Source organism: Syngnathus typhle, linkage group LG1 (assembly GCF_033458585.1).
Source record: "Syngnathus typhle isolate RoL2023-S1 ecotype Sweden linkage group LG1, RoL_Styp_1.0, whole genome shotgun sequence".
Classification (NCBI taxonomy): Eukaryota; Metazoa; Chordata; class Actinopteri; order Syngnathiformes; family Syngnathidae; genus Syngnathus; species Syngnathus typhle.
Genome location: NC_083738.1, coordinates 11,211,844 through 11,239,209, shown reverse-complemented (window position 1 = coordinate 11,239,209; position 27,366 = coordinate 11,211,844). Strand labels below are relative to the sequence as shown.

General features: G+C 39.7%; 1 protein-coding gene across 1 annotated transcript in view; it reads left to right on the top strand.

Annotated features, from left to right (window-relative positions):
* Positions 1 to 24,508: 24,508 nt before the first annotated feature.
* si:dkey-237h12.3 (teneurin-3) overlaps positions 24,509 to 27,366 on the top strand; it is a 191,712-nt gene continuing 188,854 nt past the window's right edge. The window contains exon 1 of the mRNA XM_061275285.1: positions 24,509 to 25,223. The gene's annotated coding sequence lies outside the window, so the exon portion shown is untranslated. The remainder of the gene's footprint in view (positions 25,224 to 27,366) is intronic.

Below are 27,366 nucleotides of genomic sequence, written 5' to 3'. Positions count from 1 at the left end.
CTCCATGTTATCGGCACATTTTTGGTCCTTGAGGAGTTCAAACTGTAATGTTGGAGATGACTAATTAGCGCTGTGAGGTACATTGGTGTGGGTTGTACCTTGCGGGGAGGAAATGGACTTGGGCTCCGCCTCTATAGCTGCATGTTTGACTGAGAACACGAGAGAAAATGAACTGATTTGCTTTGATGTGGTAAAGCTGTCGACCGATTGTTGTCATATACGTATGTCCGTTACAACATTTTTCATTGAACACTATACAGTGGTTCATTGTTCATGAATGTAGCTATTTACGTACGTTGTTTTTCTCTAATCTATCCCTTGCTGTTTGCTTAACCTATAATGTATTTTTGTGCTCATTTTTTTAAACACTGTAAAATGACACAAGATGGTGCCAAAGCCCTGGCTATTGGGAAGTTGGTAATTGATGGAAAGGAAGTACGGTATTGTCCGGCCTCTCCCTTAGAGATAGGGTGAGAAGTTCGGTCATCCGGGAGAGACTCGGAGTAGAGTCGCTACTCCTCCACGTTGAGAGGAGCCAGATGAGGTGGCTCGGGCATCTCATCAAGATGCCTCCTGGCCCTGGGGAGGTGTTCCGGGCATGTCCCACCGGTAGGAGACCCCGGGGACGACCCAGGACGCGCTGGAGAGACTATGTCTCTCAGCTGGCCTGGGAACGCCTTGGGATCCCCCGGGATGAGCTAGATGAAGTGGCTGGGGAGAGGGAAGTCTGGGAGTCCCTTCTGAAGCTGCTGCCCCCACGACCCGACCCCGGATAAGCGGAAGAAGATGGATGGATGGATGGATGGATGGATGGATGGATGGATGGATGGATGGATGGATGGATGGATGGATGGATGGATGGATGGATGGATGGTACTGTATTGTTGATTTGGTACATATCGATTGAGAGACTAAAATCTTTGTATGTGGGGCATCAGCAAATTTTTGCACGTGTTGTCAGTTGACGTTACGGAGTGTGCACACGAGCTTCCTGTGCATGCGCCCTGTGCATTTGTCAGTCATCTGTAAAGGCACTGGAGTGAATGGTTCTTTATTGTAATTGGAGTGAATCACTTTTGAATGTAATGAGAGTGAATCATGAATTGTAATTTGAGTGAACCATATTGTAATTGGAATTAATAGCATGAAGTAAATAATATTTTAGGGAAAATATTGCATTCTGTTGTAATTTCTTGTGTACCAAATTGTACCAAATTTAGAGCGCTTTGCATAGTAAAGAGAGTGAATCTTACTGCATCAGAATTGAAGTGGATTACATGATATTGTGATCGGTGTGAATTGTTAGGTGTGTCATGTTTGAAGTAAAAAAGTATTGTCTAGTCGGAGTAAAAGGTTTTGGCACTGTAATCTAAATGGAAAGCATCGTTTTTGGAGTGAATAGTATCACAATCACAGTGAATTGCTTCGTCAATTGACTAAATTCATAAATAATTGGGCTAAATGGTACACTGGAATTAGAGTAAATTATATTACAGTGCATCATATTTGTAGTAACTTTTATGTCATCACAATTAGAGTGAACCTAATTGTAACTGGGGTAGATTGTATTATATTGACAATATGGTACAGCTGTCAGTAAATTGATCTACTGTTGGTATTGCTTAAACTCCATTGTTGTTTCAACAGCATAACAGCATAAGTGGACATGAAGTTCCTTTTGAATGAAATCATGAATTTAGCATGAATCATCTCTTCTGAATGCTCGTCAAGGAAGATTCACGCCATCACAAATGTTTATGATGAATGTTTCTAGCTTGGCTGCTACTCTCGCTTCATAGCTCCACCAAAGATAAAGCACACTCCTTTTCTTCCGTCTTTGTTTCTGACACACTCTGCTCCTGCACCGTTTACATTTCCCAGCCTCTTAATCATTCATTCCGATTCAAGACCTTCCGAGTGGAAGTGTGTCCCTTGAGCTGGAGGAGGTTACTCGATCCCTTAGCCGGATGGTGTGAATGTGCGCTAATTAAACTCAAATAGTCGTTACCGGGACATTGCCTGTCTTTACAAAAGAATTTGAGTTCACACACAGAAATGATGATTTGCAAGACTTTGGAAAACATGTTTCAGCAGTGAAACATAAACAAATGTGGACAATATAAGTGGGCTCGCTCACTGAAGCCAAAGTGACCCTTTAATAATAATGGCGTAACATAGTTTTGACATAAAATATATTTTTATGATGTCAGATACGTACATTAAGCCAAGTGTGAAGTAAACAAAAATGCCTATAGATATACACCAATACATATACAAATAGTTACATATAGATATGTAGGCAAGGTACACTTGAACTGGTCGCCAGCCAATAGCAGAGCACATATATATGAACAACCATTCACACTCAAAATCACACCTACGGACAATTTAAACTACCTTGCATATATTTGGAATATGGGAGGAAGCCGGAGGACCCGGAGGAAAGCAACACAGGCACGGGGAGAACATGCAAACTCTACACAGGAAGGCCGTAGCCAAAATCAAACCCTTCACCTCTTGTGAGGCAGGCGTGCTAACGGTTTGTAGAAGCAGGACGTTATCGGTTAGTTGTGGTAAAAAACTGTTATCGAGCATCGCTACTACATCTGTGCTAAAAATGTCCACAAGTACAAGGTCAGACTTTTTGCAAGTCGAATGTAACAATGCTGGTAGCGGAAATGCTTCACCGGTTATAAGATGCTATACACTATGCTCTTCTGGTTGCCAAGCAACTAATGTGGATAAAAATAGGCACTTTCCAGCACTATATCTTCAAGAAGATTTTTACAACAATATCAGCCCACTTAAAGTTGATTTCGTGGGTGCAAACACCACAGTTGCCATTAGCGCAAGCGATCGCCAATGCTCAGTGATGGTGATTAAATGCCTCTGTTAATGGAACCTTTCATGGTGCAATTACCAACATGTGAAATACGTTTTTTAAAGGTCATACCTCCTCTCGGATTTGAAGAGCCATCATAAACATACAATACAGTACATAGGATGTTCTTTCTTTAGGCAAATTGCTATTCTTATTCTCATGTTTTTAGTAATGCCCTTTTGCTTTGTTACCAAATTTAGTTTTCATGGAGTTTGTGTGTATCGTCCATCCATCCATCCATCCATCATCTATCCATCCATCCATCCGTCCGTCCGCCCGTCCGTCCGTCCATCCGCCCGCCCGCCCGCCCAACCCATCCATCCATCCATCCATCCATCCATCCATCCATCCATCCATCCATCCATCCATCCATCCATCCATCCATCCATCCATCCATCCATCCATCCATCCATCCACAAAAAATATTAAGAGCATCTGTCTATTTCACGGCCTACTTGCACTTAGCCTGTGAAGACGTGTTGACATTGTGCTCTGTCATTATGCCACCAGCGTTGGCCAGGGGAGCCTCCCGATGAATTAACCCGCTACTCTCTCAGCCGTGTCTGCCCGCCATGAATTTATCATGAGAGAAATGTCAGCTGAGTGACAGCAGCAGCAGTTAGTGTGGCAGTGACTTCTTTTTGCAGAACACTTTTGTCTTCATTGGGGGCTCTAGCGTTGGAAAACAAACATAGAGCTACAGCCACCCCCCCAAAAAAACATTTCATTTGGTACATATGCACAAGATCCAATACGAGAGTTGTATCAATGATGCAGTCTTTACCAACATAATGCAAGTGTAGGATTATTTTACAAAATGTTCCCTCTACCATGGTTCGTAGTAGTGCACGAGTGCTCTCGGAACATACCAAGAGCAGTTCCTTATCAAATGACAACTTCAAAATGTTTGCGAGAATGAGACGTGGGCAAAGAAATAAATCATCCCATTTTGTTTGGCGGTTGGTTCAAGGATCCACTGCAGCATCATGTTTTGTTCAGCTTATTCTTCCATTTCTCTGTGAAGGATGCATGATTCTTAATGGTAAAATTCCAGAAAGATTGTTTGGCCTTGAAGGAGTTATGTGTTCTATTGAATGTCTTTTTTTTTTTAAATTCAGCAGAATGATAATTTTCTGTAACACACAAATGCACACATGCACACATGAACACATTCACACACACAGTGTTTCGCACTTTTTTTGAGTGTGCATTAAACGCGCATGACGGCATGAGGAAGTATATTATATATATATATTTTTGAAGGCGCCGTCTTGAGTGTTCTCGCTCTTTTCTCTCCTTTCCCCTTTATTTTCTCTTTCCTTCTTTCTCTTTGTTTTTGTTTGTAATGTGGAGTTGGCCCGCAATGATGTGTGGCCATGGTCGGGGCTCTCCCAAGATCAGCCGTCCATTCGGCGACGCCGGTGCCTATGACCGCATTTCGGTATGTCCAGATTGGCTCGGAACGGCCGGATATCTTTCCTGTGCCATGACTGTGCGCATCGGTTGGGATCGGTGAGACTCAACGACAGCCGTCCTGCTCATCCGTCCGGTGCTGACTCCCACGCCTTGGCCCCACCGGGCGACCCCTGTGAGAGATCCGCTCCTTCATGCTTGTCGGAACCTGGATGTGGCCGATCTTCGTTGTGCCTGCCCCGTGGTGACGATGCACACCATCTGCATCACACGTTTGCCTGTTTTGTGGTGTTTTGATGATTCACAACTATGGTCCATTGGCTTCCACTGTTGACTGCGAATCGCCCGCTGAACTGAACTGCGTTTACCCCGATTTGTGGACTCTGTGGAGGCTTTTTGTGTGTTTTGAGGTGTTCTTCTGGGTATTGAGGGGGACTGTGTGGCGGAACTCGGGATAATTTATGACATTTACATAATTTACATTATTTAGGTCTCTCACCAGCTGGCCTGCAGTTACTTTTTTCCTTTGTTACATCGTATTGTCTTTGTGCTTTGCCTTTGTTGACTTGTAACTTGTCGCACTATTGGTTTTCTTTTGTGGCAGCGTTTCCAGAAGCCAATTGAGTTGCGCTCATGACATCAGTATGTCTTTTGTGTCTTAGTGTGGTGCCGAAGAAGACGTAGGAGGTGTGTCGCGAAAGACTTAACTGAACATCTCGTGAACGAGGAATAGGAACAACCACACAGAAGTGTGTCACAACTAACAACACGTTCCCAACACACCCTTCAACCCTTAGTTCCCTGGGGGAATTCTGTATGCGAACACCACACATGCATCAATACTCTCCATCGAGTATACTCAGTTTATATGACTGTGTTAACGTGAAAAGCTCAGAGAATAGTCATCAGCGTCATCACCATGGGTGTTATGATCTGTATTTTGAATTATTTTTATATGCAACACAATAGCGTACCTACCAGAATTGGGATTAATAATCCACTAAATCCTACACTAAGAAATGCAGCGCTTCAATGGAGAACTCTGCTCAATTGACATTTACTACATGTATTCTGACCGCAATGGCTGCAAATAGCTTCAACTGGTGCAGCCGGAATTTTTTTTTTTTAAACAGTATTGGACGCACTTCTGTCAAAATCCCTTTTTAGTGCCACTTTTTTTTAACATGGCAATGAGATTTTCCAAGGGTTTAACGCTCCCGAAAAGAGCTTTTCTTTCGGAGGCTCATCCGGCTTATCTTTGCAGACACCAGTGGAACCCACCGCCTCCTACCGCCTCCTCTGCAAGGCATCTCCACTCACTTCTCCCACCTGTAAATATTGATCGGCCAGAGACGCAACAAGCAATTGATTATCCCCTTTACAATCAGTGGCGCAGCTCAAAGTATAAACAAGTGAGATTTTCTGCTTCAATTAAGGTCATTATAGTTTACTCAGTAGAGGTGTTGTGGGGAGGGCCGTGTTAGTGGGCAAAGAAACAGGCGTTAATTCAATAGAGGCACCTGTATTTGTTGCACGTGAATATTACATTCAAACTGTTGGTGCAACCAATGTCACTGACGGGCACTCATTTCATGGACAAAGAATGAAAAAGTTTTTATCAAATGAGGGACTGGAAGTGGGTTTTTTTTGTCCTTCCGTGTAACCGTCCCTTCACGGTTCAAGTGCCAACTAACCTCTCGATCCGTCACTGACGGCCATTTCATTAACAACTGAGGCAAACAGAAACACGCTTCTGAGTCTCACGTGTGTATTCCCAAACACTCAGCAGTGTCAAACTCATTTTTTTCACGGGCCGCATTTTAGTCATAGCTTCTTTCGGATGGCCATTATGACTGTCAACCCAAAAAAATGTATGAGCACCTCATATTATATACAGTAAAAGCTACAAAACAAACTGACAAATAACTCGTTTTCAAATCAGACGAGTAAAAACTGGTCAAATATAAGAAAAAAGACATTAAAAGTGAAGACAATTTGCAATTCTAGTAATGACACAAGAAATTGATGCACAATTTGTCTTCGCAGGCCACATAAAATGATGTGGCGGGCCGTATCTGGCCCCTGGGCCTTGAGTTTGACACCAGTGCCAAACACACACTGTTCAAACTGAATGTGAATGTTATGTTGAACAGCTGTGCGCGTGTAATGTGTGTTTGTAGAGCAAGGTATGGAAGGAATGTGTGCGCCTGTGCGGGTGGGAAGGAGCGGATTGGAACGAACATTGAGAGAATATTGAGTTGAGTGTAAGAAGCAAGAGAGCCAAATAAACTACGGCCGCAGTGTGACCCTGCAAGCAGTAACGCATAAAGTTTTAAGACTGCACATAAAAGTAAATGAATATTAGGCGTTGTAACGAAAACATTCGTATGATGTAACCAATAAGGCGTACAACTCCTGACATTCAAACAAACATAAAACGAAACTAAACCCAAATAAATGTATTAAAAATTAAATTAGTATTGTTATTATTATTATTATTATTAAATGATTAAAAACCTGCTCCACTCACATAGCTTGATGATGCCTAAAATATGAAACAAGTTTTGATATGGCGAACATCACAGAAAAGGAAAAATGAAAAATATAGCTACGGTAAATATATGCACTATTGAAGGTACGTTTTACAGCATATGAACAATGTGACACCAGATTACTTAGGAAAGCCCGTCATTTACAGTAACATAAACAGAACATGATACTTATGCACGAGGCTTGGATTTCATCGAACATTGATGAAATAGGCTTTAAGGAGCCATGTTTTTTAAACAGATGTTTGCAGATGTAAGGGCATTGTAAAAAGAACCATTGTTGCAATCTGACAAGGACACGGTCAAAGAATCATGTCGTTCTCCCTCGAAACGCGAGAAGTCCTCTATCAAAGATATGACAGTAACTGGCCTAATAGATGGGCCTCTCTTTAAAGGAAAGGGATGAGTGAGCCGGCTCATCCAATGGCACGCAGACCTCGGATTTAAATAATTGTAATTGCCACAGGGAGAACGCGATGCTCAATTATATCCACTCCCCGCTGCTCCTGCTCTCTCTGCTGAAAAAAATACCCCCTTTTTTTTCTTTTTAAAATTGATAAGTTCTTGATGGTGGAGTTAAACTTCCCACAACGGTTCTCTTTTTTGTTGTGGTTTATCATCAGAAACTCCGCGGTGGAATTTGGGTCATGGTAGTGTAAAGACAAAAAATAAAAAGATCCAGAGTTGGGAGTGTTGCTTTAAAAATCTATTCCAGTACAATTAATATTTAACTGTTGAAAATGGTAGTAATGCACATATCATACTATCTAACTAAAGTAACTTGAGTACTTCATTATTAATCATTATTTATTACTAATTATTTCTGGATGACTCCAATACCAAATATGCTCAATAAGACATAAAACATCACTGCAATACATACAATATAAACTTGTTTGGACTTGGCCCTATGAATATTTATTAATACATGATATTTTTGGAATGCACGAGGAAGCCTGGGCACCAAGGATAGTGTCTAATCTTTGAGTTGTGAGACTTTGCATTTTGAAGCCCCCCTACCCTATACTCGGAATCATAGTTTAGTTGCCGTGTACACTACAAACAAAAATAACATTCCTTTTAATTAAAAGAAAAGGCACACTGTGTTGAAAATGCACATAAGCCAGAAAGACATTACAGGCCATGCAGTTCAAGTCAAGTCTAATCTTTCACAATTTTAGTCAAATAAATTGCGAGTCTGAAAGAAGTCTGAGCACGACACTCTTCCTGTTCAGTTCATTTCCACACTGTAAAAAGTGGACAAAATACATCACAACAAACTACCTAAATTTGTTCCCTTTCGCAAGAACCATAGTGCGTACCAGTTGTGCCTAAGAAGTGAACTTGCCATTAGATTTGATCTGATGGTCACCAAATTTCAACCCTATATACTATGGACAAGGATAACAATTACACTTTTTGTCATTGTTTGTGGGCAAAGCATGGCGTCAAAGTTTGTTTACTATATAAATACATAAGCAAATGGCTCCCACCCATTTCCCTTTTCGACAAGTCACGGCAAATGTGAAATGGAACTGTAATAAATGCGTTGTGTACTTGCCGAAATAAACAATTCAACTAAAAAACAACAACTCACCAACTCACAAAACCCTTGATCTGTTCCACAAGGTCAGTGCCACTTTCAGTTGGAAAGATGTCCTTTGGGATGCATGTCTACGAGGAATAGACTCACAATATACTTTTAAAAAGCCTCCGCTAAAAAGACACAATCTACCCGTTTTGACAATTTCCAGGAGCCCTTCAAAGACAAATTTGACTCTACAGATCTAGTCTGACTGTAACTAAATTTGAAACATGTATGCTAGACAGATGGCTGACACTAGATTACAAAAACGTGGGTGCAGCGTGGCGGGATAGTTTGATGACTTGCTCAAACTACGACACTCCGATCAACAAAAACAGGCGAGGTCTGTCTTTTAGTCAAGCATTTCATTAAAGTATTGTTTAGCAAACAAATTGCACAAGTGATTCAACAAGTGCAATAATTGTTTGCAACGGTAAAAACAGTTCAGTCAATCGCAGGCAACAATGACATACAGTATTTGTCCTTTCAATTAAATTCCTATCACACGCAAATGAATTCTTATTCTCTAACAAATTGCAGTTTATTAGATTAGATTAGATTCAAATTTATTGTCAATGTACAGCATTAACTCTCCTATAAAAACCCTGCATCCCCGTCACTGGCTGTGAGATCGTCCCTTGTTGTTGCTCCCTGCTTAAACACTGGGCTAGTCGCCGTCTGAATCCTGTTGCCAACCTTGCTCGTTCTTCTGACCGACCAATCCTGAAAGCCGCCTGCCCTGACCTGTTCTCAACCACGATTCTGCCTCACGTCCTGCCTGTCGGCTTGCCTGAGCCGCGACTTGCTCTGTCAGGTTTGATCATTCGCCCGTCCCCGACTACGAGATTGTCTTGTCCCTTGTCCCAGTGCGACATCCCAGCGCTTACCAGTGACCAAGTTGCTCCCGTCCTCCTCTTCCCCAAGTCATGAATAAAAAAAATTGTGCTGCACTTGGTTGCCCTGACTCGTCCACTGACAATTAAAACTTTTCCACATGAACTCGAAAAAGTTCATTTATCCCAATTTGGTTAAATGATGATTGTTCGTTTAAAAATGAACTGCAAACATGCTCTCTGTAAATGTTGACGAGCTGTTGGAGACAACACTCACGCTGTCATTTTGTTACAATGATTCCCAGCCCACAGCCTTCTCGTTACACCCCCCCACTCCAAAAATTTGAGAAAATAGTTAACAAGGAACATTAGCACAAGGCAACGTTATTGAAAAGCAAAACATACTTATTCATCTTAAAAAAGAAAAAAATATGAACAGAACCCCTAAAAGGCTCAGAGCAGTATTGGTGATATCAACAGTACCGCGGTGGCTCCTAAGGTTTCATTTATTTCTATTTATACTGCATATAATAATCTACTATTTTTCTAATGTTTTATAATTCACTAATAACACTTGCTGGTTGCTTCCCCACCAGTTTCTTCCCCAAATACAGACGGCAATGTTTCCCCTGTATATAATATATTTACCAAGGGAGTTCAGAGACTATGAGTGGATTTATGTGAAATCACGGCTCCATTTTTCCTTCTCTGCAACAAAAAATGAAATCCATAGACCTCCATTATGGCCCAGCTCTTATATCAAATGATTTTGCCCTGCAGAGGTAAACTCCCCCAACGCATGTGCAAAACTCGGGCGGGTTGCAGAGGTATTAAACAATTCCCTGTCCATATTAGGAACCTTGGTGTACTTTCGGCCCTGATGGAACATTCCTGCGTGCGTGCGTGTGTGCTTGTGTGTGTGTGTGCATGCGTGCGTGTGCTCGTGTCTTGAGTGGATACTATCAATACTTCCATTTCTCGATAATGAGACAGATACTTTAAAAACACCTTACACTTAAAACGTGCAATGAGAAAAACTAACATTTTTCATCTTTTATCATCACCCATCTGATAAATAAGGTTCAAATCTGGTAGCACTTGAAAAAACATTTTTCATATCCATATTCAAAATTAGCCCTAAAATGTTTTCTCCAGACCAAAATGGCAGACTTTTTTTGGGGGGGGGGCATGACTTCTTGAGACTTCTTGGGATGAACACGCTTACCAAATTCCAAAGTGGTGAAATGAAACTGACTGAACTTGAACTTGTGGCCTAACTTATTAAAGCTTTGTTTTTTTGAGGGTGAGCAAACTTCGCCACTATGCTTCACCCAAGCACAGTTTGGAAAAAGCACAAATTTTCGTTATTTAAGATCACCCAGCTGTCTAATCTACCACCTTTAAATTTTGTAGCAATTGGACAAGATCTCAAGAACAAAATTGTCATTGTGGGCCCCTTGAAATGTCCAAAAAGACCGCAAATTGCTGCTTTAAACCAAAATGCCTGTGTTAGTCTCAGGCATGGCATCTTGTTTGTGTGTCTACTAATGACAGATGTGTCTGCCAGATTTTACGTTGCAATGTGCAATTCTCAACTCTGTCCTGGTTTTATTGGAGTGTAACATTTAGTAGTTTTTGGACAAAATCAGTCTTCGAGGGCTAATACAAACGCTTTAAACATAAAGGGCAGACTTATTGTTCCTTTTTGGGAATTGATTCTTGAAACTTTTCGGGGAGTCTACAATTATCGACATATCAACCAAATTTCATGTTCCCAAGTCAAATAGAATTTTGTGGGCTGAATTCTGGATTTCAGACCAATCGTTTTACTCCAATTGTTTTAACCCAATTGATTCCGAGATTACTTCAGTGTGAGTATTAATCCAAAGCAAACAACGACAGCCACTCCATGCATTATTGATGAGTTGGCGCTCCGTGCCTTCGGAAAGCAGGTTTTGCATCTTTGTGCGGCAGCATCCAGTAATGTCATGTCTTCCACATTTTATTCTCCTTTTTGTGTTGCTGTACGTGAAGAGAAGCAATAGTGGTGACTTATTTTCTGAGCATGGCTCTCATGTTATAATGCCCCTTTGGAACTAATTTGCTCTATCACTGACCACAAAATGCTTTTAATGTAAATGAAGCCCTTTTTAAAATCTGTATTGAGGGTACCTATGGGTACAATTGCCTGCTAAAGTCTCGTAATAATGTCCCATTGTAACACACATCCGAGTTACTGAAGACACGTTTTAAGAGCAAATGAAACCATTTCAGGATTTTTTAACGACTTAAATACAATATCCCGACTAAGTCGTCATGTGATAATCTCGTGTTAGAACCTATTTCTCAATGACTGCAAAATGTATATTTAAAGCATATGAAATCATTTTCTAAAGAATTGTTTTAATAATTGCTTTTTTAGATTATGTGTTTTCATCGTATTGCTAATTTAATGCACTTGATAATGTCCCAGTGTGACTCACTTTCCCGTGACTGACGATAAAAAAAAAATGTTTTGGTCCAAATGAAGCTGCTTAATTTTTTTTGTGATAGTTATTAATAGTTTTTTAAGGGTTATTTATTTAGCTAGTTGCAGATTTTTGTAAATTATGTGATTGTATTTCTTTTATTCTTCTAGTCAATCTTGTGCAATTTGCACGACAACAACCCTACTAAATATTTTTGACAGCTCCTAAATCAGTCAGTAACTGATTATATAATATCACATTTTTATTTTTATCTCAATAAAATCATATTACCAGTAAAGACATGCAAATCTTGCAACACTCACAAATTTATACATACCTCTGAAATAGCACCATCTGTTTAGCTGTCTGCTATTGTGTGAATGCAAAATGGCTGCCGGATCCTGACACTTGAGATCGCAGATCTCGTTTGTGTAGTGCAACAACATAATAACGCTTTCTCCAGTTCCATTCACGGGTAAAAGCTGCTTGAGTGACAAAAAATAACCATTTGTTAAAGCATCACACAGCGGAACTCTAAGAATACTTGAGATGGATTTATTTTATTATTCATGGAAAACGCATCACAAGCAAATGGAAAATATTAAAGACATTTTATTCTTAGAAAACCTTGCAAATCATGAAACTTCATTTGAAACACATATTGGTAAAAACATTGGGCATTAACATTTTGAAAAATAAATAAAAAATCTTTCATAGAGACTATTTTTATCTTGTGAATGATAATAGTCAGCAACTCACCCGTATCAGTGAAATGAATTGATTTCAAAAGGAAAATCAGTGGGTTATGTCTTCACTGACCAATTTATACGAAAATCAGCCCTATTTGTAATATTAAAATTTTGGTAAGATTGATTTCAAAATTACATTTTCAACAATTTCCTTTTAAATTCTCTTGGCAATGTCTCATTGAACTCATTATTAGAATATTTTTTTCAGACTAAATTCCAATGTCTCATTATTTGTAACTCATTTCTACTGATGGCAACAAAATGGTTTTTTTAGTAAATTGAAATTTTAAAAATCTTTTTTGGTACATTGTTTATCATCTCCGCCATCAGAGATGTGATGATGGTGCATCTCAACGAGTCGCACGAGGCCCTAATGGAGCAAAGTGGGAGTGAGGTGGGCGGGAGAATTAGATCCCATTTGGTGAACCCCCCCCGAGTTGTTATTTTTGGTCAGATAACATGTCGCTCGCGCGCTCGTGCAGTGTGTCATCAATCCTTCGGGGATGGTAGGCGGGTGCAGCGCTCCCTCCACACAGCCGCTGTGCACAAAATGGAATAAATGTGACACTGGAGGGATGCGGCTATCATTACCTTGATGAATTACGGAAGGGATAACGATTATGGAAATTGTCATCGACTGATCATTCGTCTCAATTTATTGCTCGGGTTCCTGGGGCGACTGAGATGTTATCGCGTCGATAGCGGCGGTGTGCTCTCAAAATGGCCGACGTCCGCTCCATAAGGTGAAAGGGCAATATCATTGGAAAGCTGTCACATCGCTGGAGTGTGCAGGAAGACGCCGATCAAGAGCGCAGAGGATGCGCTCTTAAAACATGGCTGTAAATCGCTAACAACAAGTCACCGTTTAGGGCGGCGATAAAACTAGCAAAATCGTTCGGAGGACAATTACGGATTGACAGTGACAGACGATGAGAGTGGTGCATCTTCTAATATGACCTCATCCTCTTCAAGGATCCAACACTGTGGATCTTCATTCAACTACGATTAAATCACTGGAGAAAATCAACTAGTAACAAACACGAAAAAGTTAAATGATCGCCGCTATTATGCATTAATATTACTTTTACACAGTCTGAGTCTGTCTGTGTGTGAGTGTGCGTGTGTGTGTGCATGTGTATCTATCTATCTATCTATCTATCTATCTATCTATCTATCTATCTATCTATCTATCTATCTATCTATCTATCTATCTATCTATCTATCTATCTATCTATCTATCTATCTATCTATCTATCTATCTATCTATCTATCTATCTATCTATCTATCTATCTATCTATCTATCTATCTATCTATCTATCTATCTATCTATCTATCTATCTATCTATCTATCTATCTATCTATCTATCTATCTATCTATCTATCTATCTATCTATCTATCTATCTATCTATCTATCTATCTATCTATCTATCTATCTATCTATCTATCTATCTATCTATCTATCTATCTATCTATCTATCTATCTATCTATCTATCTATCTATCTATCTATCTATCTATCTATCTATCTATCTATCTATCTATCTATCTATCTATCTATCTATCTATCTATCTATCTATCTATCTATCTATCTATCTATCTATCTATCTATCTATCTATCTATCTATCTATCTATCTATCTATCTATCTATCTATCTATCTATCTATCTATCTATCTATCTATCTATCCATCCATCCATCCATCCATCCATCCATCCATCCATCCATCCATCCATCCATCCATCCATCCATCCATCCATCCATCCATCCATCCATCCATCCATCCATCCATCCATCCATCCATCCATCCATCCATCCATCCATCCATCCATCCATCCATCCATCCATCCATCCATCCATCCATCCATCCATCCATCCATCCATCCATCCATCCATCCATCCATCCATCCATCCATCCATCCATCCATCCATCCATCCATCCATCCATCCATCCATCCATCCATCCATCTATCTATCTATCTATCTATCTATCTATCTATCGATCGATCGATCGATCGATCGATCGATCGATCGATCGATCGATCGATCGATCGATCGATCGATCGATCGATCGATCTCTCTCTCTCTCTCTCTCTCTCTCTCTCTCTCTCTCTCTCTCTCTCTCTCTCTCTCTCTCTCTCTCTCTCTCTCTCTCTCTCTCTCTCTCTCTCTCTCTCTCTCTCTCTCTCTCTCTCTCTCTCTCTCTCTCTCTCTCTCTCTCTCTCTCTCTCTCTCTCTCTCTCTCTCTCTCTCTCTCTCTCTCTCTCTCTCTCTCTCTCTCTCTCTATATATATATATATATATATATATATATATATATACATCCCCCTACAGTGTTTTAATGGCCCTTTGTGTTTGCTAATTGTGTTTAGAAGGCTAATGGATAAGGGAATGTGCCCTAGTCAATCAAAGATTTCTTCCGAACAACCAATCAGAGGATGTAAAATGCCGACAACTTCAAGGGCCAGTACTCTAGCCTTGTTTAAAATACATTGGGCAACACTACTGATTCTGAAAGGCATGGACCAATTAGATTTGCATGGCAACACATGGAGGCCGAAATCTGATTGGACAAAAATATGCAACATCCAAATGCATACAGCTCTCAGTGCAGTGCAGTCAAGAGAAACTCTTGAGTGGAAATAAATTCATGGAGCAGATATTGGTCATAGAACAATAATCCCTACAGTTTACTGTATGACTAAAGTAGAGCGGAAACGCAACATTTAAAGCGCATTTGCACGTCTTCTACCTCTGTCCTTGTTGCAGGTATTATACAAAAGCAATTAAGTTCTTCCAAAGAATGCAGGAAGACATATTTGGCTTAATAGAAGAGCCATTCACTTCTCCATAAAACATCGGCAGAAGAATTAGTGGCCATGGAGCTCCGATGTGGGAGAAATTAAAAATCAATGAGTCAAATTACGGTGCGGGATACAATGGGATGCACCTTACGCACACAACATCATCAACATCGCCGCTGCTGGCTAAATGCGTCCTGAAAGAACTCACTGCGACGGCAAGGTAATTTGTGGCGGTGTTCCGAGGAGAGCGCTTCATCGGAATATTGCTGCTAACCCTTGGGGGAGCTTATTAGCACGCCGGCTAACTTTTGTTAGTTATCATAACGCACAATAAAGGCTGTGAGACATTGGGAGTGTGATTAAACCCTTGACATTCATGATTTGCAGAGCAGCGGCCGAAATTGCTTAAGCCATCGGAGAGCATAAATCACGGCCGTGTCAACCGCCCTCATTAGGATTCAATTTATGAAAACGATGCTGGATATTAAGATTTGCTGAACTCAATGATGGAGGGGCTGTGATAGGAGAAGCCCCTCTAGAGGCTCCTCTAATCGCTGCATCCCGAGTGCGGGGCGGCCTAATGGAGGACATATCTCTTCATTAGCCAGCACCCGGCGAGTATAGTAGCATTCGCTCAGCCCGTGATGAACACGCTCGCCTCGTCTTCTTTGAGCACACGCCAAAAGAAACAAAAGTTGCCCACTTTTAACCGAGCCCTCTTGGAATCAACGTTATTGCTGCCGCTGAGTGCAATAAGCGGCAAGGGAGCACATAATGGAGCCACTTAGCCAGCATTACAGCAACGCTGCATGATTGCTACGGGCTGACTTTGGATTGACAGTCAGATTGATTTGCAAGGTTTGCCTGATAACATCAGAAACATCAGGGGAATGATACCGGCTAATAGAAGAAGTACTAGTACCAGGTAGTACTGGCTAATAGAACCGTTAATACAGGAGTAACTGCACTAGGTAATAGTACTAGATTATGCATAGTTATACCAAGAGTATGAAGGAATAGAACCAGGTAATGCCAGTAGTAGCACAAAATAGTATGAGGTAATATATCATACCAGGAGTACCAGGTAATCGTGCCAGGCAGTGCCAGAAGTGCCAGAGAATAATAGCAAGGAGTGCTGTTGCCAGGTAGCATTTGGATAACACCAGGTACTAAATAGTATCAATTAATGCCAGGTTTCTGAGGATGCAGTAGTTTCCAAGTGACATTCCTTCTTCCTCATGGCTACGAGTCCTGAAATAAACATAATGCACATTGTCGCGCTTGTCGTCCAGCACCAGGTTGCTGTTTTCCGTCCGTGTGAAGGTGTGGGTGGGGCTCAATGCGGTTTTGTTCTCTTTTTTGACAATGCTCATTTCCACATGAAAAGAGCACTTCTGTCCAATCCCCTTACACAGAACGTCGGCAGCCTTTACAGTGCTGCTGTAATACAGCCGAGTGCACCGCCCATTGTCCGCCTGCCTGTCTTTTAAACGCGACACGCTCAAACTTAAATGTACTTTTCTTTGGCCTCCATTAAATCCTGTTTCTCGCGCCAAAGCCAGGAAACACTCTTCTTTTAATCTAACCTTTATTGGATTACGTGACATGTGACTGAGAAGAGCTTCAGGCTGCTTACTGTATGCATTTGTGTATCTGATGTCGTCGTCTCTTCTCGGCTGTAGACACCGCACCCCCCCAGTCAACCATTATGAGCCGGATACATATCCGGCAAACATTTGAGGACACAAGCTTGGAAATGAGGAAAACAAATATGCCATCTGTGCTTTAGGGTAGGAGACTTTGGTTATCCTAGGTTAGGATGTATGGTGTGTCCTTGTTCTGTAAGATGCATTAGTATACTCCACAGTCGCAACTTGACTGGAGTGGCCCCTCTTCTCTTTTTTCGGAATAACTTTTCGATACAGTACAGGAGACCGAGTTTTCCTTTTCTCTTTTGTTTTACATTTGTTTCATCAATAGATGTTTGTCTTAAAATAGATCTTAGAGCCCTTTGAGTTCTGTCTCCCAACAAGTGGTGCTTCCACAATATTATTTTCTTCGTTTGTATGAACATCAAATGTATTTGTTTGTTTGTATGTGTTTGTTTAGTATGTGTCTTTGCTGACTTTGCTGACTTTTTTTTATCTGCCTTATGGTGCAGCTTAGACCTCTGCCCCAGGTCGCTAAGGAACAACAATCTTGATTGTGGCTATAATATGGATATTAGTTGCTTGAGTGTCCGTTCTGTATAATAAGAGAAAACAATATGCTACATCACAATATCAGCTTGTGTAAATGTGTCCTTCTTTTCCAAGTGCATGCATGTTTAAAAAAAATCAATAGGGCTCAAGCAATATTCCCCAGCTGTTGGTGCCCCGCAGTGAGTGCGGATTAGGCAAAAACCTCTCATGTACTTCTGCGCCTTTTTTGTCTTCAAGAAAAGACGTCCTACAGAGCCCTGATTACCAGCCGGAAATTGAAGTCCACTTCCCGGGATATATTGTGATTCTGTGTCTCGGTGATTGCTCCACAAAATGGCACCTTTTTTCTTTTTGTGTTGCATATTGCGTATTGGCCTGGCCACTGACTCTCTCGAGAGGGAGAAAAAAAAGCTGCCTTTTCCTCGCCGGAGATTCCAGCTGCCAACACGTCCAACGTGCTGGCTGACCCCCTGAGGGACAAATTCATGCTTGCAAGTGCATAATTTTGTAACGTGGCCTCTTTTATGAAACCTTCTCAGGCTTAGATGTGTGCCACCACATAAGTAGCCTGAGATTTTATATTTCAATAAGACAAAAAAAAAAGAAAAAAAACATAACAATATACAGTACAAACAAAAATGAGCTGTGCCTTTAGCTCTTGGTGCCACAGCAGTAGACTCTGCAGTCTATGGTTAACATGGGATTTTTTTGTGATTGTTTATGTAGTTATTTACAGCATCCATAAAGTTACATGCATGCGATCAAAACACAAAATCTGTGCCACTGTGTTCATGGCAGTAAATATGACCCCTAATGTAGGTCTAAGTGCTTGAAATAACCACATTTTGTTTTTGCCACTGGCTGTTTTCTGCTCCTCTGTCTATCCTTGCTTTTCACGCCGTCTGTTTTGTGATGTTTGTGGCCTTTTGATAATGTACAGTGTAGGTTGGATGAGCCAGACCTGAATGTCCAAATGGCAGTTGTATCTGATACAGATCTAAATATCCACATCATAATCCAAAAGGATTATTCAAATAAAAATAAAAAAAATTGAAAAAAAAGAAAAAAAACATATTGGTACAGTGGACCACCTCTACGCCATCAACTTCATGGATGCAAGGGAGTTTGCCCAACTAGTCTACATGTGTTTTGTGGACTTGGAGAAGGCATTTGACCACGTCGACGGTACAACTGGTGTCCGAGTTTGGCCCTGTAAATTGGATTCATTTCCAGTGAGGGTTGGACTCATTGAGTCAGTTCATATTCTTTATGGACAGAATTTTCAAATTCAGCCTTGACGTTGAGGGCGTCAATTTACCGGTCGACCTACTTCCCCACCCTCGCCTATGGTCTCGAGCTGTCAACCGGTTTTCTGTGTGAGGTATTCAAGTTTCTCTAATGCTATGTTCAGACCGAATACGAAATGTTTATCTCGAGTTTTATTGCGGGCTACGAACAGAACATAACTTAATTTACTTGATGTTTTTTTTTTTCGCATTGTTTTATTTGTGCATTTATTTTTTTAATTTTTACGTTGCACTCCTTTTCATAGTTTAATTAATTTATTTTTTATTATTTATCCACTTTGGTTCTATCATTTTACATGATTTTTCTTTGTACCGTTTTTTCCATGTATAATGCGCAAAATTTAACAAATTTATTGTCCTAAAATCTGGGGTGCGCATTATACATGGGTACAAAAAACAAAAAACATTTTTTTTTTTTTTATCCGGATATGATACGGAGGCCGCCATTACAGATGCGCTTTCTTCTCTGCTGTTCACTTCAAACACGCTCCATACGAACACAATGCTCTCGTATCAGACGCTTGCTAGATCACCTGCTCGTTTGTTGTCACAATGTACCCTACACAAATCCGAAACATTTCTTCGCTATTGAGTTTGCTAGCGCATGCACAGTGATACTGACCGGCAGAAAAACATCCGGTTGTTCCCAAAGATGATCTTTTTTCTGAAATAATTTTACGTTTACGGACTTAAGTAGGAGTCAAAATTTGGGTGCATATTATACATTGGTACAGGCTTTTTTCCAGCATCAACATGCCATTTTTAGGGTGCGTATTATACATGGGGGCGCATTATACATGGAAAAAAACGGTATTTATACCACATTGTCTTGCGCTACATTTGGAATTGCTACTGAATTCTTGCCCAAGTTGCTCTCTTTTAAAGTAAAAAAATAAATTAAAAAAATGGAGGTTGGGGAGAAACTTTTTTTTCCTGTTAACCTTAAGCTAACCCTTTTGCATAGTCACAGTGAAAATGTGAATATGTTGCCTGGTAACTAACTTTTACCGTTCAAGCAGTTGCTCTGCAAAGGTCCAAAATTCCCAATGAACGAATAGAAAACCTAAAATAGGGTGGCGACAAGGTCGATCTTCTTTCATTTGCCCTCCTTGTGTATGTCCTTGACAGCTCAGCGAAGGACAAAGATTGATTGCGAGCCGCTCACTCGCCTTTCATGCAGATAATACATTTTGACGCAGGCCGTTTTTATTTGATGTGCTCCGGCTACAATGAGCAAACTCAAAGCGCCGAAAGGCGGCCGTTGCGCCTCTTGTGTCCTCGCTGATAACTTCATCGCCGCATGTGGTCCGACGTGGACTAAATTCAAGAATGGGATTAAACAAAAGTGAGGGGAGGGGAGGCGGTGGCGTTGGGGCCTCCCGTCGAGGTGCAGGGGCCCTCGGAACAGAAGCTGCAAGGTCTGTGATCTGCCGCTGCTATTCTTTGCCGCACATGTGAAAAGGCAAAACAGTCTTTCTAGGGGGATTAGCAGCCTGTTACTTTTGAAATGAATGAACATGGCCTCTAAATGTTTTCATGTGACGTCCATCTGACAAGGCGGCGCGGCGCTCGTTTGTTTGCCTCCATCTCTGAGATAAGCACCGCGCAGTTGTGGGTCTATCACAGCGAATGAGGGTGTAACCTCCACCACTCCGCCTTCGAGTGGGTTTATGGTGCCTGACTGTTGTTTGTGTCAAACGGCAGTCCAGAATACCCATCCTTTTTTAAGTCATAGGAGGGGGTAATGGAGACTGCGCCCATTGGGGACCCCCTCGTTCTTCTGACAGTGAGACCTGGGCATGATCGGCAGGAATGTGCTCCCTCCTCCCGACCAGAACCCTGCGGTGCTATTGCAATATTGTTGAACCTTTGTGCTCGTTACTGAGTTTGCATGATGAACACCAACGAAAGGGAAAGGATTTACATCTTCAAATGTAAAGCATTGCACGATGAGGGACTCGGTCGTGGGGGAGTTACGTCACATACACGCCAAGTTTTCAGCACGTTGACATGTACATAGAAATCTGAAAAAGTAGAGACATTTGAGTTTTCAGCATCTGCGATGTAGCAGACTGGATCAGGCCATTGTGGTGAAGATGGAGCTGATATGTGAAGATGGAGCTGATATGAAATGAAAAGCTCTTAGTATACCTGTCGCCCGACGTTCCTATCTTCACCTATACAAGCGGCCTAAATGAGTTTCCTCCACATGATGTCCATTCTCTCCTTTAGAGAGAAGCTCAGTCACGCAAGAGAGAAGCTCAGTCACGCAGGAGTGGGAAAGACTCAAGTCGCTGCTGTTCTGTATCAAGAGTGGCTCAGGAATCTGAGGCCTCCTCCCAATGGGAGGTGCTTGAAGAGACTATCCTGGCAGGGCTGAGAATGTCTTAGGATGCCCCTAGAAAAGCTGGAAAAAGTTGCTGGGGTTTGGACTTCTCTGGTTAGGCCGGTGACCCATGAGATCTGTTGGCTATATTTCCTGACTGACAAAATGTTGGTCAATGGAATCCATTCCAGCCAAAAGTTCAGCAATGACAGCATTAACGTGTTTATCAACAGAAGCCGGGGTCTGGTTTGGTGATGGTGTGAAAGCCTAAGTGAATAATGTACGGGTGTTTTAATCAATATGTCGCTATCTGATTACCTCTGCATCCTTGTTCAAATTAGCCTGGTCTGCTCTTTTAAATTAAACACAGAGGTACATTAGTTGTTTGAGTTGACTTTTATTCACGACTTTGCAATTTTTTCCTGCATCATTGATTTTTAAAATTGTTTTTATTCAATGCCAATTTTATTTGGCGTTCATTATTTAATTAGTTTTTTTTTAAACTTTATTTTACTTTGTATTCAGTATTATCTTATTTCATTCCCCCCACTGATTTTGTTTGATTTTAAAAGATATTTACTGTAATTTATATATTTTCAATCATTTATTCATAATCTTTTATTGATATTTTTCTATGATTGTATTTGAAGATTTCGTGCAACATTCCTTGATCTTTATAACATTTATTTATTCATGTATTTATCGTCTTTTATTGATATTTTTATTATTATTATTTCAAGATTTAGTGCAGCATTCCTTGATCTTTATGACTATTTTACTTGATTTATAACTATCTTATGTGCATTTGTTGCCTCATTCAGTTCCTGGACACTGTTGGCCCATCGCCACTACAACACATGATCTTAACGCTGCCCCGCACAGCCCGTCCGATATATCAGCGTTCCATTTGGACATTAATTCAAAGCAAATGTGATTTTTGCTTCAAGTGGCAAGTGCGCCTGCAGGAGGTCAGTGTGCTTGATGCGGATTAGGTTTCCTCGAGTGCAGAACATCAGATCAGACTGCCCTCAGCACTCGAAAGCCCCACGATAAAATCTTCAGCCATAGTTCTAATATATGCTCACATTTCTTTGTTGTCTTATTAGACATTTGTTGTGCGTTTGCTTGTTATTGCCAAACAGACTTTCCCTGTCTGCCTGTGAAAGATGCTCATTGTCTTTATCTTTAGCCTTCCTCTAATGGTTTCATTAACACCTTAGATCACGCTGCATCTTTATTTATTTAATTAGTATTTTTTTGCATGCGTTGTCAGAGAAGAACGGGTGACAAACCGAAGATGTGAAAGTTGGCCAATTATCACGCAGCCAAACATATGCATGGCAAGTTGCATGCCTACGCAACACCCGCGAGAAAAAACCCAAAGAAAAATGAGGTCACAAGAATTCCTTTATATTCTTGAGCACATTTAGTACATTTTCTTAAACCACCTCAACTCTAACACTGCTCATATTTTGCACAGGTCTCTTCCATATGATTGCAAGGGATGTTTTTTATCAGGTTAATTTCATTAATGTGTGCAGCCTCAATTCACTAATCCCTCTCCCTTCAAGGCCACACCCTTCATGAATGACTCCTTGCACAAAGCAAGCTAGGTTTTCATAGTTTGAGTTTCTATAATATATACGTATATATATATATATATATATATATATATATATACTAGGGATGCACCGAAAATTTGGCCACCGAAAACTTTCGGCCGAAAATGACCCAAAAGTGCATTTTCGGTTTTTGGCCGAAAGACCTAAATCACCGAAACAACACGGCTGAAACTTGTGATGACGTGAGCAAACAGCGCAGCCAGCACGCGGGCAAACGGGATAAGAGCCAGCATGTCTGCGGTGTGGACTGATTTCACTATCTCAGAGAAAGACCCACGGATAGCGATTTGCAAAACATGCAATGCTGAAAATGAATGCTATATAAATAAAATATAAATATATAAATAAATATAAATAATATAATATAATAATATTAATATTATAAAGATAATCATAATATAATATAATATAATATAATATAATATAATATAATATAATATAATATAATATAATATAATATAATATAATATAATATAATATAATATAATATAATATAATATAATATAATATAATATAATATAATATATATAATAGGTTTTCATAGTTTGAGTTTCTATAATATATACGTATATATATATATATATATATATATATATATATATATATATATATATATATATATACTAGGGATGCACCGAAAATTTGGCCACCGAAAACTTTCGGCCGAAAATGACCCAAAAGTGCATTTTCGGTTTTTGGCCGAAAGACCTAAATCACCGAAACAACACGGCTGAAACTTGTGATGACGTGAGCAAACAGCGCAGCCAGCACGCGGGCAAACGGGATAAGAGCCAGCATGTCTGCGGTGTGGACTGATTTCACTATCTCAGAGAAAGACCCACGGATAGCGATTTGCAAAACATGCAATGCTGAAAATGAATGCTATATAAATAAAATATAAATATATAAATAAATATAAATAATATAATATAATAATATTAATATTATAAAGATAATCATAATATAATATAATATAATATAATATAATATAATATAATATAATATAATATAATATAATATAATATAATATAATATAATATAATATAATATAATATAATATAATATAATATAATATAATATAATATAATATAATATAATATAAAATATAGATAAATCCATAAATGCTGTGGTTCTAAAAACTGACATAATCATTTCTTTCGGTGTTTCGGTTTTCGGCCTTGGTTTCCTCATTTTTGGTTTTCGGTTTCGGCCAAGAATTTTTATTTCGGTGCATCCCTAATATATACCGAACAAAGTGCAATGACACTTTCGTCGATGTAAATTTAGCCGCACGATAAGCAGCCCCACTTGCCCTTACTTGTCAAACGGCAACGATAAGGTATCATCCTATGAGAGCATTCAGGAATTTTAGGAGACGTTGCAGTGCGCTCAATAGCGTTGAACCATGAATTACTCTTAATGAGATTGTTTTATGTTGTTGTTTTAGTAATTTATTTGGGCTTTGCACCTTAACCTTTGCACTTATTTGTTCCAAATCATTGACATTTTCTGGTTCTTTGGACAAACAGGTTAAGATATAATACATTCACTATAAGTTAAGGCAAATATAATGTTACTTTAAATGTTTTGCACTTCCTTTGTACATCCTTTGTTTCCTACCTTAGTCTGGCACCTACAGCAGATTGTTTGTGTTTGCACATTCTGGATCACAATCGTGTTTTTGTTCCAACTCATTAAAGAAAAAGCAACTTTCTCTTGTATTTGAGATTGTAGGGCGATAGCGGCACCTGGATACTCGTGTATGGTGTCTTGGTCCTGCCACGAGGAGGACAATACAGGTCGAGAACGGGAGTGGAGAAAACTGGAACAGATAGTACACGAGTAAGTCGAGTTGAGAGCATGTTGAAGAAGTTCTCAAAATAAATAGGAATTGGACGAACACAACACCTTGGGTGAAAAGAACTATGAACTTTTCATTTGTGGAACATTTAACTTAGTCGACTTGCTTTCTTTTCCAAGCTGGAAAGCCACTTAATATTCAAGTAAACGCAGTTGTAAACCTGCAAGGAGGTCGCACCACGCAACTAACACCAGCACCATGCACAACATCATCTTCGTCGTCATCATCAGACTCGGATCCTCCTCCTCCATCTCTCTTTCCTCTCTGGTCGCGGATTGGCTAAGCATTGACGAGCGGCAGGATGCGCACTTGATCAGCTGGCGAGTGCACGTCAGCTCCCGGAGGAAGCGGCTAGGCGAGACGGACCTTCTCCTCCATCCTTTCCGGACCTCCGCAACCAGGATACTCCTCCATCAGCGCACGCGTCTTTTGTGGGGACTAACCCTGAAGATTTTAGCGTTGCAGATTCTACGATCTCCACGCGTGTACTCGCTTGCCGTGCAGGACCTTCGCGATTGGAGCTCCGTGGGTGAACTTGTCCGCTTGCGAGGACGCCGCTGCCTCCGTCGTGCACGTATTCTAAGTTTGGAAGTTGGCTTGCACGCAAGCCTCACGCATAGGCCAGGTCAGTTGTGTTTAATTGTCTTCTGCGATTTAGTAAATCTGCTCAGAGCGGTGGGGTCAATATCACGCTGTAAATTGAATTTCTTTGAGAGAGCGACTAGAATAAATACTTGCTTTAAACACGTACGAGAAGTGTACGCATTTTGAAAGCGTGGACAAAAATAAAATTACCTGTGACGTCACGTAGACGTGCCTTTCCCACTAATATTTAGCATAGAAATAATTCCAATAAGGGCATTAAGTTTGTTAGAATAAATACTTGCTTTACTAACTTTTTTCGTTCCCCTTTTAATCATTATTAGACTTATCAAAATTAAATTGATTGCCCCCACGTGTCAATTATTTATTAATTTATATAGCTAATGAAATTACTCTCAACTATAAATTAGCTATTAAACTTTTTTAATCAACTGATTATTAAACTGTATATTAATACATTCATTTATTTGTGTAATTAATAATTTACTTTGTAAAGATTTTTAACAAGTAATTCTTACTTTTTTTAAATTGTCTTTATAATTATTTAGATATATTTCTTGTTTTTCATATTTTTACTTTTTATTGATAGGTTTTTATTACAAATCAGTTACTTTTAATCAACTTTTTATTTAAATTTTTCCCATTTGCACTTTTACCATTCTTAAAAATAAAAAAATATAATTTCATTTAATCTGTATATGCATATTATTATCATTATTATCTGTCAGTTAGTTGTCATTCAGATGCTTGACAAGTTTTTGCCCATAATAATATTGAAATTTTCACCGGTTCGCCATCATGCTTATTTTATGGTTTCCAGTTGTAAAGTCTGTGTGTTTGCATCTTTGTGTGTGTGTGTGTGTGTGTGTGTGTGTGCGCGCACATAAAAATGTTCCTATGAAACCTTTGCTTTTGATGCTACTGTACACTTTGGACTACCGCCAAGACCGAACAATCGGGTAAATCCACTCCTGCCAATGCCTGGGTTTTGTTGGCATGTGGTTTTCCACTCAGTAATATCTCAGAATGTCTTCACGTAATACACAAGGACATAATAACGCAGCAATCATAATACAATGCAAATGATCATTATTTTTTGGAATTGTCAAGAGCAGTGATTGAGAGCGTGTTAAGTCCACAGGCTTCCTCTGGTGATGCACAAAGAAACACTGAATTAAATGTTCAAACTGTGTGATTAAAATGTTTTTTTTCTCAGTCCCGTAGAGTAGATTATTAAAGTATAGTTCAAATGTATTAAACCTTTAGTATGTACAAGACATTTGCATTTAGTCTTTTAAAAGAGGTTGTTTTCAAACCTTATTTAGGTGCAATTTTTGCTCACCCATTTGAATTGAATCATTATTCGAGTATAATTAGAAGTTTGAGAAAATGTTATTAGCTTTATTTTTGTATTGTATGAGTGAATTGGTTGCGCGTGACTTGTGAGATTTATTTTCACAAATTGTGTAATATTATAATGATAAAAGCCACTGTGATAAAAAGACAATTCTTCATCTGGTTAACAGCAGGTGGTGGTAGTGTTGTTCATGTCATTGGGTGTCATTTTATAAACAAATGTTGCCATCACGTCGCCTGTTTTATAGTCTTTACTATTGACCTTGTTTTTACACTTGGATAACAGTTAAAATTGCTGAATATTGACCTGGGCGAGGCAATAATGTGACATGAATTAACACTTACCATTTCAGCTAATGGTTTCATCTTTGATATACTTCTACCATTTTTAAAACAGTTCCGTGGTGTGGTAACACAATGTCTGTACCGTCCTTTTATATACCACAAGGGTTAAGCATTATAGCACAATTTCAGAAAAGCATGCTTGTGAGTGCAGAGCTGCCTAAAAAAAGTGAGAGTAAAGGCAAAGCATTTTCACTAGTGTAATAAGCCAAATTGTGTGTATGTGGCGCATTGACCCTTTACCAAACACACATTTTTCTTACCTCCACTGTTACTGTATTGACAAATTAAAGACGTAACGATTTATAGACGAAACATTAAAAAGTGAATTTTATATAATACATGACTACAATACAATTAAAAGAAGCCATGAAGGACAAATATTGACAGTGATTTTTTTCATAATGCATTTGTATAACCAAAATCTCATGTTGCATTCTTTTGACAGTTGATGATGTGACGTCACC